The sequence below is a fragment of the Gekko japonicus genome, unplaced genomic scaffold (assembly GCF_001447785.1).
Source record: "Gekko japonicus isolate JY-2015 unplaced genomic scaffold, Gekko_japonicus_V1.1 scaffold591, whole genome shotgun sequence".
Lineage (NCBI taxonomy): Eukaryota > Metazoa > Chordata > Lepidosauria > Squamata > Gekkonidae > Gekko > Gekko japonicus.
In genome coordinates this window covers 451,914-464,478 of record NW_015171521.1, presented here as the reverse complement: position 1 = coordinate 464,478, position 12,565 = coordinate 451,914, and positions in this window count along the sequence as shown.

Below are 12,565 nucleotides of genomic sequence, written 5' to 3'. Positions count from 1 at the left end.
CGCAGAACCACCAGGGCAAATCAATCCAACCCCTCCAACAAAAGACTTCCCTTTAAAAGTTTGACCCGAAAATGGCCTCCATGAGATCCCAAACTCATCTAAACTCTAAAACAAGTGACCATTTAAATGTCGGTTTTCTAAACACGGTAGCGGAGCTCCGCCTATGCACACACCGCCAATGCATTAAAAAAATGGTGGGCAGAAAGTGGAAGCCTTGGGCAGCTTTCGAGTGGGGAGGGGTTTTAAACCGGATGTGGCTTGGCACCGGAGGAGCGATCACACAGGAAAAATGTGGCTTTAAACGGGAGAGCTGAGAAAACACCACTTTGGGACCTGATAATAAAATACTCTGGGTTAAAGTAGTTTTGAGCTGGAAACCAATGGCTGGGAATAGGAGGCAGATATTGATTGTGTGATCGTGCATATAAAATCCTTTTCTTTTTTGTAAATTTATTTTCAGTTTTCACCAAAACAATTTCATTTAAAGCTTATAAATTTCATAACATAACATAAAGTTTTTCCTTCTTAAACATCATCTGTCTTTAACTAGCATATTTTTAGACCTGTTTTATCTACTCCATCTTTAACCAAGCATAAATTATTTCCCATCTATCCCTAAATAGCTCCTCTGGTTTATTTGGTAATACTATATTTAATTTGTCCATTTCTGCTACTTCCAGAATCTTATGCTTAATTTCTTTTATAGAGGGTATGCTTTTTGATTTCCACCGTTTTGCTGTAAGCATTCTAGCTGTTGTCAGTATATATACAATTATGTGTATGGTCTTTTATTGTTTCCGGTATCATATTTAGTAAGTGTTTCTGGTATTAGTGGCATATTAATTTTTAATACTTCTAAAATATTTTATAATTTTTTTTCTAGAAAATCTGAATTTTATCACATCTCCACTATATGTGGAGATATGAACCTATATTTTTTATACATCTCCAATAGATGTTTGATGCCTTCGGGAAACATTTTGCAATTTTTTCAGGGGTCCAATGCCACCTATTTTCCTTGTATGGTGTCGCTCTCATGTATTTTAGCGTTTTCCGTGTTTTTAACCAGTGATCTGTCTCTATTGTGTGCCCAATCTCCTTCATCCAAGCTGTCACTGATGTTTTTATAGTCTCATCTTTTAAGAAGTCTTCTAATAATTTTTTGTACATTTTCTGAATTAATTTATCGTTTGATGAAAGCCATATTTTGTCGAGTTCAGTTGGGCTATTATAAAATCCTATTTTCTTATCTTCCGTGTATCTCGATTTCAATACATTTTTTCCCACCAAGAAAGCTCTATATTTTGTTTTAATAGTGTTTCATCCGTTTTTAATTCTGTTGCTTTATTTAGTAACTGACCATAGGTCTCTTTAGTTTTTCCTAATATTAATGACGATTTTGCAGATGCCTCTATAGGTGAAATCCACATTGGTATTCTATTTTAGTTCTTGATTTTTATTAAATTCCACACTTTTTTTAGGGCACTTCTAGTTATATGTGTATGAAAGTTGGAATGGATATTTATGCATGCCATCCCATTGCCAAATCATGTCCCTCTAAAGCTAATGTTCTTGTATCCTCTAATTTAGCCCATTCCTTAATCCAACCCATAGAAGCTGCAAAGTAGTATAGTTGCCAGTTGGGTAATGCGAATCCCCCTTTCTGTTTAGTTCCCTGAAGATCTTTAGTTTTTATTCATGGTTTTTTAGATTGCCAAAGTCTTTAAAGTATTGATATTTTTTAATTATTGGTAAATTTTGGGCTAAAAACAGAAATCTTGGTAAAATATTCATTTTAACCGTTGCTATTCTGTCCAATAATGAGAGGTGTATTTTCTCCCACCGATTCAAGTCTCCTCTAACTTCTTTTAGGAGTTGTAAATAATTATTTTCATATAAGGTATAAGGTTCTTGTACTATTTGTAATCCAAATTCCTAAATATTTCGCTTTTTGTACTATTCCCATTTTTGGGATCTCTTTAATTTTTTGTATTAACTTTTGTGGACAGTTTTTAATTAAGATCTTGGTTTTGTGAAAATTGATTTTCAATCCGGCTACTTTACCAAATTCTTGGATATCCTCTATTAGATAAGTTAAAGACTTTTTCTGGCTCTTCTATTACAAAAATTAGATCATCTGCAAATGCCTGTAGTTTAAACACTTCCCCTTTTATTCTTAATCCTTTCACCAAATCATTATTCCTTTTCCTATCATTTAAAGATTCTAAAGTGAAAATAAACAGTAGAGGAGATAATGGACATCCCTGCCTAGTGCCCTTCTGTATTTGTATATTTCTCGTAGGATCTCCATTTACTAGAATTTTTGCAATTTGAGTGGTGTAGATAGCTTTTATCATTGAGAAGAAGTTATTCCCGCATTCCCAAGTCAAAAACCTTTGTAGCATATAATTCCAATTAATATTGTCAAAGGCTTTCTCTGCATCTAGAAGTATTAGAGACATCGGTTTTCCAGGGTGTAATTCCTAATACTCTAATATATTATATTTCTAATGTTATTTTGTATTTTTCTTTTAGGTAGAAAACCCGATTGGTCTCTATGTATTATTTGAACTAATACTTTTTTCAACCTATTTGCCAAAATTTTAGCAAAGATTTTGTAGTCTGTATTCAGGAGAGATATTGGCCTATAATTTTTAATTTCCCCTTCATTAGAATTCGGTTTATGAATCAACATTATCGTAGCTTCATTCCACAAAGCCGGTATCTTACTTGATTTCGGAATCCGTTTCTGAAGCGTGACGACACCAGATCAAACGGCGCATCTGAATGCACCCTCAATGTTTCGTTTAGTCTCAGTCTTGATGCACAGCTTCAGTAGTATAAGCTTATAAATAGCAGCTTTAGTTAAGTACACAAACTGCAGTGTAACCTTCAGGCAGCAGAGATTATGATCAACAAAGTGAGAGCTGGTGTAATGCAATGGGCTATCTACTCCATCCTACATGTTTATTTACAAGTAAATCCCATTGAGTTATATAGAACGTTCCCAAGGAAGAGTGCATAGGATTTCAGTCTAAATGTGTGAACTTATAAATCTGCAGCAGGGCCTGTTCATGGTACTTACCACCTCAAATAAGTCCCAAACAGCATGGGTCAGGAGGTAATATGTACAGCCTACAGCTGAAAGAGCAACCACCAGGAATGGGTAATGGAAGTACAGATCAGAGTCAGGCAATGCCTCCTCAAATTCTGCTGGAAGGCAGGACTCAGGACAGTGACCCTCCCTCCCACACACACAACTTGGATCTGGATTACAGCAGGTGCAAGCCACATCTGTTACTTCTGCCCATGCCACCACCTTCCACAAATTGTGATCCAAGTAGCTGCTTGAGTCATTTGTACTGGGAACTGACCTTGATCCACAGTTGTCTGTACCATGAGCTAACCAGTTGGCTTTATATGGGTCATTAGCTTGTATCCAACAAGAACTTTTAGCAAAATTCTATTTATTAATGTTATTTATAGTCCTCCTTTCTCACTGAGACTCAAGATGGATTACACTGTGTAAATCAATGCAGTTAGTAGGATGGAACATCTGACAAGCAATGTAATAGGATTAAGATGCGGAAATTAAAACTCAGTAACAATTTGAAACAAGGCTGAAACAAAGCTAAAGTATTAAAATGACATATTAAATGATAAGAGAAATTACATAAGAGGATAATACATACAACAACAGATAATACATACTATACACAGTACTATAGTCCACAGTTATTATATATAAGGAGAGATTCTTCCTGAAGCACTTCCGTAAGGCCCTGTTACCCTTGTAAAAATGCCCTCCTGAATATTCAGTTTTGAAGCTTGTAAAATGTCAAGAGAGTGGGAGCCTTCCTGACCTCATCAAGCAGGCAATTCAATAAGGTGGGGACCACAGCAGAGAATGCCCTTGTATGGATATTGATCTTGCCCATTTGCAGGGTGGCACCTTCAGAAGGCCCTGGTCAGATGAGCACAGCTTGTCACAGAAGAGCATAGGGGAAGAAGCAGTCCTGCAGATATGAGGGTCCAAGTCCATGTAGAGCACTGAATGTGATAGCCAATGCCTTGAATTGAACCCAGTAACTGGCAGCCAAAGAAGTTACTGCAGAATAGGGCTAATATGTGTGCTCTGCCTAGCTCCTGATAACAACTGAGCTGTAGTATTCTACACCAACTGGTTTTCTAAATTGATTTTGAGGGGAGACCTTTGTAGAGTGCATTACAGGCGGCTAGTATTGGTGTTACTGTCATTAATCTAGGTGGCCAGGGATGTGTTTGTTCAAGGGTTGCCAACTTTTCATGAGTAGTTGACCTAAACTTCCAGAGCTCCTTTGCTACCATGTTACTTTCTTGGTGGACTGATTGTGAGTTAGCTAGTCAGCTAAATCGTTAACATTGTGGTGATAGCCTTCTGTTCTTTTAAATTTCCTGAATTTGTTGAAGACAATCCGTAGCTCAGTGCTTTACATCAATGAGTGCTTAGGTTCAGTCCCTGGGATCTTCAGTCAGAGGATCATGGGGTCAGGAAATCTGACAATAATTTTCTGCTTCAAATGGACTGTAGGAATAAGGCCATTTTATATATTCTCCCTTTCTTTCAGTAGTCCAAGGATCTACATGTAAGGCTAGTTTGGTGTAGTGGTTAAGTGTGCGGACTCTAATCTGGGAGAACCGGGTTTGATTCCCCACTCCTCCACTTGCACCTGCTGATGTGACCTTGGGTCAGTCACAAGCTCTGGCACAGCTGTTCCTGAAAGAGCAGTTTGTGTCAGAGCTCTCTCAGCCCCACCCACCTCACAGGGTTTCTGTTGTGGGGAGGGGAAGGGAAAGGAGTTTGTAAGCCGCTCTGAGACTCCAAGTGAAGGGCGGGGTATAAATCCAATATCCTCTTCTTATATTTTCATTGTGACAGCTTCTGTTCACCATGCTCTGCTTTTTGACACCATAAGAGTGTAGTTCACTTTCTACCTTCCAAAAGACAGGAAGAAGAATTTGTATGATATCAGCTAGATGTTTAACCGCTGGCTGTGCTTTGCTGAGAAACTGATTAGGATATTAATAGAACAGCACAGTAGTAAGAAGAGAAGAGGAGGAGATTGGATTTATACCCCGCACTTCACTACCCAAAGGTGTCTCAGAGCGGCTTACAAACTCCTTTCCCTTCCCCGCCCCACAACAGACACCCTGTGAGGTAGGTGAGGCTGAGAGAGCTCTTGACAGAAACTGCTCTTTTTCTAGAACAGCTCTTATCAGAACTACGGCTTGCCCAAGGTCATCCAGCCAGGTACAAGTGGAGGAGTGGGGAATCAAACCCAGTTCTCCCAGATTACAGTCCACAGAGTGAATTTTTCCTATCTATATAGTAAGCAGATTCTCTGTATGAGTTTTCTAAAACCATTATAATGACACATTATTTCCAGATCTTCTCTGTCAATGGTGTAGACAACTGTTTCAGTGCGATGGCTGTTCTCTTATAATTTACAACCAAAAATTGGAAAAATGTTATGGGAGAAGGCTGGTTTCTGTTTTCCTTAGAGTACCTTTCCATAGCTTTGTTGTAGAAAACCACCTATGCATTGATGGAACAGATACTTCTGGAATAAAGGGGCACAGAAAGAGCTAAAATGGTGCATCAGATCCCTTGAAATAGGACATACTCAGCGGTTCTAAAATGCTGTTTCCAGGCAGTCTTTTCGTCTCATATTTTTGAGCTTGGTGACTCAGCTTGAGTGCCCTAAGAGATCCCTTTCTAACAAAATTGCTCAGTACTTTACTTTTTATCCCCACATGTTTACTAGGGAGCAGGGTAAAAGGAAAGCATCTTTTCCCTCCCCTCCCTAATATTGACCTAAAGTTTGTGGGACTGATGCAACAGAATGCATACAATTTTCTCTTTCCATATGCACATCCTAATGTTGGCCCTCTATGACCTGCCCCTGGGGACAACAGCAGCAGCCTCCGCTCCTCTCCTTTTGTATCTGCTTCCTTCCCCTTTTGTATCTGGTTCTGGCAGCCACTTCCGTCTGGTGACGAAGGACATGGCAGATCATCTTGCACTGCAAATGGCTTCTCTCGCTCTTCTCCCCCACCCCCAGTGTGACGAGAGTAACTGTGTTGTGGGAGGCTGGAGCTAAGAAATATTGCACTTCACCATTTTTGCTGCAGTTGTGACAGCTTGCAGTTCTTTTGTTTTTAACCAGCGTTAGAGACCAAAGAACTGCCCATGGGTAACTTCCAGTGCACAGTTCAACAGATGTGCTTTTATTCTGTGCAGGTGATAAAGTTTCAAATGGGCCTAGTGTACAATGGAAGATGCACATGTTAGTTGCTCACAGAAAGTCAAACATTAACTCATTCATTTAACTGTCAAAAATATGCAGGTTAGTAAACATCTTTTTTTCAGAGCCCCCATGCTGAAGCTTATCTGGAATCAGTATTTCTCCCATTGACAGCTTCTGTCTGTACATGTTAAAAAGGATGTTAAGGGTATAGCCAATATACATGTATCATATGATTGGCCAATACATATATATGTCAAATGACTAGCCATCATGGTAATTACTAGGCCTGTACAAAACCAAATAGGCACAGGTAGATTTCTGTTTTTCATGCCCAGTAGCCAGAGGAGAGAGGAACTGAATATTTGAAATTTCCCACATTTCCAGTTTTGCTATGTACAGTTGAAAACTTAAAATCTGATTGTGACAGTAACTTCAACATCTAAGAACTGGCATCCCCCCCCCCCCACCCCCATTTTGAACAGCTATTGTATATATAGACTTTTACAAGCTATCATGGATGAAATACTAAATGCTGTTGTGTGTTGTCATATCCTCATAGCACTGCAGGGCAGGCCAGTTATTAGACGAGTTGGAAGAAGAGTTGGTTTTATACCCCACTTTTTGCTACCTGAAGGAGTCTCGGAGCAGCTTACAATCACCTTCCCTTCCTCTCCCCACAACAGACACCCTGTGAGGTAGGTGGGGTTGAGAGAGTTCTGAGAGAACTGTGACTGACCCAAGGTCACCCAGCTAGCTTCACGTGGAGGGGTGGGGAATCAAATCTGGTTCTCCAGATTAGAGCCCGATGCTCTTAACCACTACACCAAGCTGGCTCTCATATTATTAGTAAAATGCTTACAAATCTTGGTGAGGTACAAATGGTGAGGAGAAAACAGTCCCTGGTCATAGGCTTATAACCTAGAACCAGATGCACCTTAGGTGCTTCCTATATATAGTCTTCAGCTATAGTATGCAAGTAACTTCATGTGCTGATCCATATGACCACTCAGAGTACTTTTGCATTTTCAGGTCACAGGTGCTGTGCCAGAATTGCTTATACTCTAAATCTGTATAATCTGGAGGCTCAGCCTTTTTCAAAATGTTCCAGGGTTGTTTTTTTTACTTGCCCCATTTACCTCAGCTGCCTCTAGTAATTTATTTAGTTGTTACTTATAGTCTGCTTTCTCACTGAGATTCAAGTCAGATTATGAAATGTATGTGAATATAACCAATAGAATGCAGAGATATCTAATAAACAATGCAATAGGACTCGGACTGCAGAAATCTGAAACAAGACAGGAGTATTAAACATCACATGTTAATGTAAGAAGTGGTATTACACAGGTAGAAATGTAATGCAATGAGAGCAAGTAAAAATGTACAGCAACAAAATACATAGTAGTACACAGTCCTATTCTCTCTACTGAAATGTCTTCCTGAATCATTCTAATGTGGCCCTATCGCTTTATGAAAATGCCCTACTAATTATCAAATACCATTAAAAGCTAAATATCACTGACAAGCCAACATCAAATTTTCAAGTATGGTCAGATGTTTTTGACATATCACAAACATCTGAATATTTAGAAACTATCTGGTGACTATTCAACATCAACATTCACTAAGCAAAAGTTTCAGGGAGTAAAATTTCAGTTCGATCCCAGTCTCCCCTCTTGCTTTAAAGTTGCATTCTAAGCAAATGAGGGGAAAGTACCTAGTTAGCTCAAAACTGATTGCCTGGTGCCCTAGCTACCTATGTGCTATTCTATGTAGCCTATTCTATATCCAGCCCTGGAACAGGACTGAGGATGACGCACTGCCCTGTGCTAAACAGGGGAGCCATTCTTGAGGCTATGGAGCACACCCTTGGCCCAGAGCGATAGGAATGTTTGCTTTTCTCTGTTCCTGTTGTACTGTGCCAGAACAGGCAGCACGTAGACAAGAAGACAGCAGATCCCAGCTGGAGGGGGAGGGTGGGGTCAGGCCTGATACTTTCCCACTGAGCAGCTTGAAGGGCATAGTTGGAATAGAACAGCACATGGCATGAACAGCAGCTTGTAAGGCCATTGTTTTTCTTTCCTTTTTTTTAATAGGAACTGTTTTCCTTGGGGATAGGAATTATAAAGGAGGCAATCAATAATCCAGGCCAAGTCAAATTGGCAATAATACATTGGGGGTAAAAGGCTCCTAAATCCTATAGAAGAAGGTGTCAGGGAAACTGTAAAGGAAAGCTAATTTGCACCTGGTCCTACAGTATGACCTAAATTCTCTCAAGGAGTTTAGTCTTCTGAAGAATAAACTTTAGTTGATCTGTACAGCTGGCAAATAAACTGGCATTTTAAAAAAGAAAGCAATTGGCTAATGTAGACAAAACTGCAAAACCATGTTCCAACTATATGAGAAAAAGAAGCCTATTTGCTTCATGCTTTAACTCTCCCCCATATACCTGAATCCATTTGTACTAAAAGGATTTCTTTGTTTTCTTACTTGAACATGCACATGACTTCTGAATTTGAACATCACTGCAGTGTGACAGGGTCGAACTAGATGTGACAGAAATCACAGATTTCAAGTTTTTTTAACCTCAGCTATAGCCATGCAAAAACCCAATTTGGACTGTGACTGCACAGAGACAACAGGGTTTTAATCTTTTCACCCCACACATTTTTGCAAAATGGAACTAACTCAACTGAACTACTAAACTTTTAAAGGAAAACAGACAGGTAGCAGTCTTTTTTCTCCTTTATGGAGCTGTAATTGTATGGGAAGCCGAGTTTTCACTTGCAAAATCATGCAGGGATGAAAGGGTTAAAGCCCCTTCCTTTTCCAGATGTCCCAATTCTGAATCAAGATTGCACACAGCTGTAATTAAGCTTTAAACTGTACATCTCCCAGTAGTTCATCTGTTTCGACTCAGACTATGGAACCATTCGTCCATCTATTGACTCTCTGGTTTTTTGATACTATCTTTGCAGTTACAATAGCACTGAAACTAGTTCATTCTGTATTTTCTTTCAGAATAATAATATATAATATTTGGATCCATGTTCATACTTTCTCTTCTTGATCTCTCTGGCTTTGTCTCCAGTAAATCTAAGTTCCTTTTGTAGCAGTAATTTTAAAACAATGTTGCCTTTTCAGAATTTCCCTCTCTAATCTTTATTTATGGACTTTTGCATGTGAAAAAAGTTGTTGTGAATTGTATATAGTCCAAAAATACATGCTCTTTATCTTACATAAATTCCACAGCATGTTATTGCTAAAAGAAAATTGAATTCATCTTGGCTTTTGTGAATGGTGGTCATCATGGCCACCATATCGGTATCCTAAAAAACAAACAAACCCAGATACATGCTGTACACAGAAGATGACGAAGTGTAAGGGATGTGGGAACAAAGACAGCAGATTCAAAAGAGGGCTAGGACTCAGCTGGAAAGGGTAGCGGGTGTCTAAAATGAACAGTTAATGATGAGAGAAGGCAGAGTGCATTTTAGTACTTTTCTAAAATAGCCCATCTTCAAAGATTTTAGTGGTTAACAAGAACTTGTGAAAAGCAATGAGCCCTATCAAGATCAGGGCCAGTAAGTTGGCTGCTGTTGGGTAATGATTTATCTCCGCAGTTTTGTTTGCTGTGATCCTACTCTGCTTAGAAATTGTCTGAAATTGGTTGTGGTGCAAATAGCAATAAATACAGAAAAGGCAGTCTGTGCTGGGACGATTGGTAATAGCACAGGAAGACAAGGAGGGAACATGTAGCAGTGGGAACATGCAAGAACTGACCTGAGTGAGCAAGCTCAGCTGCCCTGGCCTGTGTACGGACAATTATTTCTGAACTTTTTTTCTTACTACATTGGTGGCACTAGCCGTTATCTAGCAATAGGTAGCTCCTGTAAGCCCCTCAAGAAAGTAGCGTTGGAGAGTAGAGAGGAGAGCCTTTCTGAAGGGAAAACCCTGTTTGCTCCGTTTTTCTAATTGCAATCAGCCCTCCAGTCCCACAGAATTCTAGGAGATAGGAAACTGGAATATATGATCAAATTGCAAACAGCTTCTAGTCTAGTCAATTTCACTCCTAACGGAAGCTTGGCACTGGCTGGAGAAATACTGGAGCAGGCAGGTGCCCTTCCTCGGACTAGCTTTAGTAAGAACAAAATTTTTAAAGATGCTTTAAGCATGGAATGGAGGATAATGATATTATTCATGACTTCTATTGCAGTAGCACAGGTCATGCTGCTGGCACCTAATTATGGCTTTTCCAAGAAACTCTGTGAAGTGCCAAGAAAACCTGAATGACAAAGACTCTAGGACTACAGAAAAAGTGAATATATACCATGGGCAATAAGGGCTCTTAGGCTTTGGAACGGAACCTTGGCATGGTCCTGTTGACTCGCACCTAATTATGGCTTTTCCAAGAAACTCTGTGAAGTGCCAAGAAAACCTGAATGACAAAGACTCTAGGACTACAGAAAAGGTGAATATATACCATGGGCGATAAGGGCTCTTAGGCTTTGGAAAGGAACCTTGGCATGGTCCTGTTGACTCTTCTCTTTTTTTTTTTGGCTTACCACTGCTCTGGTAAGAAATGTATCATATTTAGCATCATTCATATTTCTCCACTTTAACAATAGCAGCTCTATAGTATCTGGCTGTTTGTGGGAGGTGTTACTTACTAGAGTACTCCATCTTGGTGTACCTCAGTGACTAACAAAAAATCCAAGCCTGGAGGATGTAATGAACTGAGAAGTTGCACTGGGGCTTGCTTGAATCTCACCACTGCTCGTCCCACTGTCTGCAGTACTTTGCAGTATCAAGTCTTGTTGGGTTTCCATCACAGTGAAATCTGCCAAAAGGAATATAACCTTACTAATTGCCTTTTATGCTGGTGGGTTTTTTCCTTTCATTTAATTGCTTAGTGTTATAGTATGTTGTATGCCATCTTGGAAGCATTTTTTTTTAAATTAAGAGCTGTGTTCCCTCTAAACTGAGTTAGTATGAGCTAGCTCACAGTTTTTTAGCCTCCGGCTCACACATTTTTTTTCTTAGCTCAGGACGGATGGCTCTAGAGCAAACTGATTTATGCAGTAACCACATCGCTTGCTCACAACTTTAATGCCAGTAGCTCACAAAGTTGAATTTTTGCTCACAAGACTCCACAGCTTAGTGGGAGCATTGATTAAGAGTGCGGGGCTTATAAAATTAGTAAATTTGAACTAGGGTCTTAAGCCTGAAATACCAAGATACATCTGTCTGCCTCTAGGGGGCCCTGACTTGGTTCCAGACAGAATGGCAAGCCGAAATGGCCGCTACCATAGGTAGACATCATTTGAATTAAGATATGGCAGGCAGTTTCTTCCTAAGCATCTCTCTTTCTAGCTGCTAGAGAAATCCAATCTGAGCAGTTTGGATGGGATTCAAGAGGCAAAAGAAGAAAAAGAAGAAGAAGCTCAGGATGGCATTGAAGGATTAAACACACCTTGCTAAAGGATTGTTTTCCTTCTTGACAGGAAAAATAAGAGTGCTAGACAGGAGGGAATAGCTATAATACGAAGGTAAAAAAGGAAACAGCTGGATTTTCCCAAGCCAGCTGCAGTGGAAGGCATCCGTGATGGATGAAAATCCTATGTGTCATGGGAATAGGTTTTACTCTGGACAGAAAAAGCCCAATAGTGTTTCTAAGCACCCTGTAGGATTCTGCAGTAGAATACAAAGGCCTTGCAGTCATGGCGTCTCTTCATCTCCTCACAGCAGCCCAGGAAGTTCACGTTGTGTGTGGAGAGAGAGAAAGAGTGGGACTGTTTTAATGCTGGATTCCTGCTTCTGAGTGTATCTCTCCTCTTTCTCCCCCCAACCCACATTCTTAATTCCAAATTGCTGTAGCAGCCTTTAGAGGGCCACTTATGTTGATCCAGATGTAAGGAAAAGCCTCCCCCTCATCCTCTTGCTCTCCCTTGATTAAAACATTATAATTCTTTAATCTCTCTGAATTGAGTTTCTTCCTTAAAAGCTGCCTGTTCTCTTTGATACACCAAAGCAGTTCTTGTCACGCTGCCAAAGGAGGCCGGGTGGAGTGTCACACAGCTCAAACTTTTACAAGCTGAGTGAGCAGGAAAACAAGCAAGGCATACAGACAAACGCGGTGAGAGAGAGAGAAGAAATCTTCCTTTTATTTTAATGTTTGGCTTCTTGTGCAGAATAGAAATTTTTATTTTTAATGAACTTCAGACATAAATATAATTAACTTTTCCAGCTAAATTGATGGGCAACCTCTGAGAAACTTGGAA